Consider the following 6,427-nt stretch of genomic DNA (forward strand, 5'->3'; position numbering starts at 1 on the left):
TTCAAAGCTAGCCTGGGCAGACTCTTATCTCCAATGAATCACCAAAATGATGGGTAGCAGAGCTACTGTAGTTCAAGTAGTACAGCACCAACCTTGTGCAAACAAGCTAAAGCATACCACTGAGGCTCTGAGTTCAAGCCCTGGTAAACACACACACACACACACACACACACACACACACACACACACACACACATCCTTAGCAGGTGCCAGTGGCTCATACCAGCAATCCTAGATACTTAAGTGGCTGAGTTCTTAGGGCGGCAACTTGAAGCCAACCCAAGCAGGAAAATATGTGAGACACTTCTGTCTACTAAACTACTAAAATAGATGAAAGGTGAGCTGTGGTTCAAGTGTTAGAGTGTTAGCCTTGAATCAAGGAAGCTCAGGGACAGTGCCAAAGTCTGAGTTTCAGCTCTAAGATTTTTTTAAAGACACCCCAATCAGGCCATAAATCCAGATTTTGGTCATTCTTGATCTCACTTCTACTCCTGCCACTTCCACAGCACAAGTGGCCGGTGTGTGGCCAGCACTGGGTTAAGAAGTGAACTTACACAAAGGGGACATAGCCAGGTCAAGGATAATGCCACAGAACATTGAGGTACTAGCCAAACCAGTTTCTCATCCCCCAGTTCCTTGGCCCTAGAGGAGTCATACCCTCCTGTATTGTGTGGTGTGAATTTTACTACAATTCTGAACCCTTCCACCTAACACCAAGAGTCATGAGCAATAATTTATTTTTTCATATTAAGATGAGTGCTAAGTGTAGGATACACTTTGAATTATTACATTAATTTATTAAAAATTAGTTTCATTTTTTCTTTTCTACATCTGCAGAAAGTAAAATTATATATTAAACATTCAATATGAAGTAATCAATTATAAGTAAACTATTTTTCAAATGATATACAATCAAACTGTGATTTGAGTTATAGTTCTAACAAATTGTGATGTAAACAACATTTAATAGAATTACGGTAATGTTTTTTAAACTTACCATCTTGTTATTGTTTTCTAATTCTGTCATTTTTTATTCTTGATCCAATTCATCTCTTCACCTCAATTGTTTAGTTTTCTATTTTATCTCTATTGGTTTGCTGAGTATGCATCTTGTTTTCCCTTTTTAATGACTGACATGATCTGAAAATCTGTATGCTAGTTTATTACTTCCTACATTGAAGTCAAATTGCTGCTCTCCACAGCTGTTCTACTTTGCTTTGCATAGTACAGAATTTCCCCTAGTCCCACCGACTGTATTGCTGCTCTCATATATTTTATTTTATTTTTTATTTAAATTTTGTTGTCAAGGTAATGTACAGAGTTGTTATAGTTACATAATTAAGGTAATGAATTAATTTCTTTTCTAACTTTTTACCCCTTCACCCATTTTTCTCCCTCTTCCTTCCCAACGCACCTCTCAAGATTGTTTCCAACCTATTGTTTTGTGAGTATCACTGTTGCATAGGTTCCCCCTTTGTCTTTGTCTCACTATTTTGATTTTTTATTCCTTCCCCTTTCCCAGTTCAGATCAACATATTTACAATACACAGGGTATCAAAATCAAATACAGTGACTACAGGGGATAAACCATAGGTGGGGAAACCACAAAAGGATAAAAAGAAATCATGGAGTACATTAAGAACAACAACAACAAAGAACATGTCTTGGAGTTCATTTCACTTAGAATCACCTTATAGGGTCATATGTACATATCTATTGAGCTATTCTACTCATCTACTAAGATTATCCTTGATGTACACAATTTTTAATGCTCCCTATTACCCAGTAATCCCACTTCTGGGCATTTAACATGATGACCACAAACAAGGCCACACTAAAGCTATCAGCACAATTATGGTTATCACAGTAATATTTACCATAGCTAAGATATGGAATCAACCCTGATGCCCCTCAGTAGATGAATGTATCAAGAAAATGAGACACACACACTCACATACACACATACTATGCTTCCATCAGAAAGAAAGATACCACCTCATTTGTAAGGAAATGGAAGGTCTTGGAAAAAATCATATTAAGTGAAATAAGCCAGACTTAAAGAAACATAGTTCCCATGGATTCCCTTATTTGTAATAATTAGTTACATCAAGGATAATCTCATGTATTTTAATTTGACAGTTTGTTCTATGTTGAGAGTGCAATATTATTGCTATATTGTTTGTTATCATTTCTGCAAACAAGGAGGTATATTGAAAGTATTACATTCATCTTATCCATTACTGAAAGAAGAACAACTAAAAGAGCAACCCCTACTAGGAAGAACAACTCCCACTTACTTAGCTTCATTCCTATGTAAGGCCAGTGTTGTCCCCTGTATCCTCATATTGTACATTTCAACTCTATACCTCATATTGTATTTCTAGTATGTTCTACATTGTCAACTAAATGCCCCAGAAGTTCCACTTTGCTTTATTTTGTTTTAAAAAATTCTGTCTTAATATTTGATGTTGATGAGTGTGTGTGTGTGTGTGTGTGTGTGTGTGTGTGTGTGTGTGTGTGTGTTTACAAAGATCAGAACACAACATTTTTCTTCATTTTGAATACGTCTTTCAGGTCATTGTAAGTTGTGGCTAATGGGAGCAATCTCTTTTTATTTTAAGAATGAAACAGAAAAAGGTATTTGTGCATGTGTCATAGTTGCTTTATTAGTCTGTAGTTGAACACTGAACATTAACTTATATCTTGGCTGCTCTTGTGAATAATGTGAATAAAAATGAACTACAGATATATTTAAAAGTTACCCAGAGAGAAATAATCACATGATTGATGGTTCAACTTAACTTTGAATTTCTATAGAAACTTGCATACTACTTTCTACAACGAGTATACTAACCTGTTTTTTGACCAATAGTGTAGAAAATTTCCTTTTTTCCACACTCTCACCAAAATTATTACCTTTTATTCAAAGATAATAAAGGGCAGTTTTTTACTATCTGCAGTACCCTATACTGGCATTAGACTTAAATCCAACCTCCTAAATGCTTGGAATTACAAGACTTTACCACCATAACTGGTTCCATTGATTTTTTTGATGAGTTATAATATTTATGAAGTTGTATCATAGTAATTTTGAATTATATTTCTCTAATGACTTCTGCTCAAAAAGTATTAAGGCAGCTTAGAAGTTGTATTAAACACAACTTTGTAAACCCACAGGAAATTTTCAGGGCTTTATGGAGAACATGTCTATTCAGACTTTTGTCCATTTTTAATCTGGTTTCTGGTTAATCTCATCTTTAATCTCGCTAAACCAGATCAATAATTAATTCGAGGTAGTAGAAAAGAAAAAAAATGTAGCAACTCCCAACATTTTTCAGTTTTCAAAAACATGGTATTGCTTAAATCATTTTCTGTTAACAATTGACACTATATAACTCAATTTAGTTAGACCTGTTACAAGGCTGTAGTTTATTTATTTTACATTGATTGCTCTTTCCAAAGCCTGTTTTTCTAATTTCCCTTGGTTTCTTTCAGTCTCAAGTAGCTCAGATTTCAAACTGAAGAATAAATGGAAGGAAGCAAACAAAAAAAAATACAGTTCCTCTCATCCGATGATGCCTGTATAAGAATGAGGAAAGAGTTCATCCTTCTAAGGACCTATGATAGGACAACAAAAAAAGAATTTATTCTTCTATGTCTTCTTTATCTTTGCGATGTAACTAAAATGTTGTAAAACACAATATACTGCTCAGATATTTTTATGTTTTATCAGTATTGCACATTTTCATATGGATTTCACCTCAGTCTACAACATTCCTTCATCATCCTGTCCCTGATATTTTTACACTATCAAGACATAAGATAACCAATTTGATTTACAGCATGAGAAGTTATCCACCTGGCCTCCTTGGAAGCAGAGCATGATCAATAGATATTACTTCTGGTTGCTCACTACATGTAATGGTTTCTGTACTACTTATCACATTCTATTTAGTATTTTAAAAAGACTGCTGGCTAAACTCAAAGCTCATTCCTAGAAGTTTATGTTAAGTATTTCCCACTTTTGTTCCCTTAATTGTTAAGATAACATATGCTATCATGCTAATGTTATTACCATTTTAGTGTTGGGAAAAATTGTAATTAAAAGCAGTAAGTGCATGGCCTAAAGACACATACAGTGAGGAAGGAAATGAGTCAAAGTTTCTGAAAGTCTTTCAGCAATACACAAAAGGTAGATAAAAATCTCTCCATTCTATGACACTCTCAATTCAATATTCATATTGTACAAGAAATAATAGCATACTAAATATTTCCCATGGTGATTGTTTTCTGTCACATTTGTTTTCAACACAGATTGTGTTGGAGACATTGTTTTATCATGCACAGAACTGAGCTTATACATTGAGGTCCAAAGAGAAACAAATTTCTTCTGTCCCACAATTCCAGTACCCTTTTTAAAAAGTACTAAAAATTTAAATATCATCACCTACCGTCTTATAAGTATCCAAAAATAAAAAAAATCATAAATAACCACTCCAAAATGTTTTAAAATTGGAGATGCTAATACGTGCCCCTCTGAAGTAAATTTTCTTCTACTTTTAACGTTATTCTGAAAGCCTTTGCTTGTTTGTCACACCTGTAATCCTAACTACTCGGGATATCTACTCAGGAGCCTGAGATCTGTGGCTAACAGTTGGAAGCCAATCAGGGCAAAAGAAATTCATGAAATTATTTTTCAAAAATTTTAATGATCTAGCAAAGGGCCAAGAATGGAGATGTAGCTCATTTAGTAGCTCACCAATCTAGAGAGAAAAGGCCTAGCAAGTTGGTGCAGTGTTCATTATGACAGGTCCCTTGTATAGAATAATTGAATGCCTCATCCTACACATCTCTTGCACAACAAATATCTGGAATTATTTTGTTTTTGACATGTCAATCTTGACTTTATTCTTAAATGTGTATTTATGTAAGAAGTACATGGTTCTAAAATTCTTTTAAACTTAGTTTTTGATGAATTGTCTAGTTTAAGAAAATCAATTACAATTTATATATATATAAAAAGTTCTGTGCTCAATTCAGCATCACTGATTTCAAACTCTGAGCATGCCAGCACACATGCAAGTGCTTGAGCACATGCGTGCATTAACACACATATTTATTCAAAATACCTTCATATCGGGGTTTTTCATGAATTTCTTTGCTAACGATATTATATGAGTAAAATAAAGGAAATAAACTCTTCCATCTCAGAACAGTTTTATACGTTCTTATTGTAAAAATACTGCACAGAGGGGTAACACTTCATGAGCAAGGTAATGAGTACATTTCCTAACAAGTATTGTTACCTCCTCCTTTATTGTTCCCCTACCATCCCTTCCCTCTCACTTCCACAAGTCCATTAACCTCCTCCCTTCCCCCGCCTCAATTGTAAAGTTCACTTTACAACATAGTTTCTTGTGAATCTCATTGTTGCAATGGGTCAACCTGTATCCCTATTTAAGCATTTTGTTTTTTTTTTTCCTTCCCCTCAGCAAATTAGAGGAGAATATATACAATATGTAGGCGCACCAACTTCAAATACAGTGAAAATAGGTGTTATAGCATGGGGGAGGAACATATAAAGAAACAAAAAAAAATCCACACTGTAGGTTATAAGTACGTGAGAAAAAATAGCAAGAAAAAACCACTTGTGTCCCTAACTTGGGGTTCATTTCCATTAACATAACCTTATCTGGTCATATACACATAACTTTTGACATTTTCTGCTTATCCCAGACATATAGTAGTTATTGAAAATTAGAGAAACCATGGGACCTATGTTTCTTTGGACTTGGCTTACTCTACTTAATTTTTTTTCCAAGTCTTTCCATTTCTTAACAAATTGGGGGATGGAATGCTTCAGGAATTTGCCTGTCATCCTTGCGGAGGGGCCATACTAATCTTCTCTGTATCATTCCAATGTTTTAGTATATGTGATGCTGAATTGAGCACAGAAATTTTTTATATATAAATTGTAATTGATTTTCTTAAACTAGACAATTCAACAAAAACTAAGTTTAAAAGAATTTTAGAACCATGTACTTCTTACATAAATACACATTTAAGAATAAAGTCAAGATTGACATGTCAAAAACAAAATAATTCCAGATATTTGTTGTGCAAGAGATGTGTAGGATGAGGAATTCAATTATTCTATACAAGGGACCTGTCATAATGAACACTGCAGCAAGTGTTAAGGTTTGTTAAAAGTTTTAATGTTTTAAATATATTAATTTTGGGAATTTGCTTATATATGCCAAAACTGGGACTGTTTGGTAGGTCATAATACTTTTCTATAAAGTATTTAAGATTTATGGTAGCAGATAAATACTCCTAAGTATGTACATTTCAGAGTATATAGAAACTTTACTAATGAGAAGTTGCAAAGTCTTTGTGTAAAGGAGCAGAATAAAGAGCTGACTATGTT

The 6,427-nt window shown here is 34.0% G+C and overlaps 1 pseudogene; it reads right to left on the minus strand.

Annotated features, from left to right (window-relative positions):
* Positions 1-5,837: 5,837 nt before the first annotated feature.
* Positions 5,838-5,952, minus strand: LOC122115591 (annotated as a pseudogene).
* Between the last annotated feature and the right edge of the window lie 475 nt (positions 5,953-6,427).

The sequence above is a fragment of the Dipodomys spectabilis genome, unplaced genomic scaffold (genome assembly GCF_019054845.1).
Source record: "Dipodomys spectabilis isolate Male_0828 unplaced genomic scaffold, ASM1905484v1 ptg000121l, whole genome shotgun sequence".
NCBI lineage: Eukaryota > Metazoa > Chordata > Mammalia > Rodentia > Heteromyidae > Dipodomys > Dipodomys spectabilis.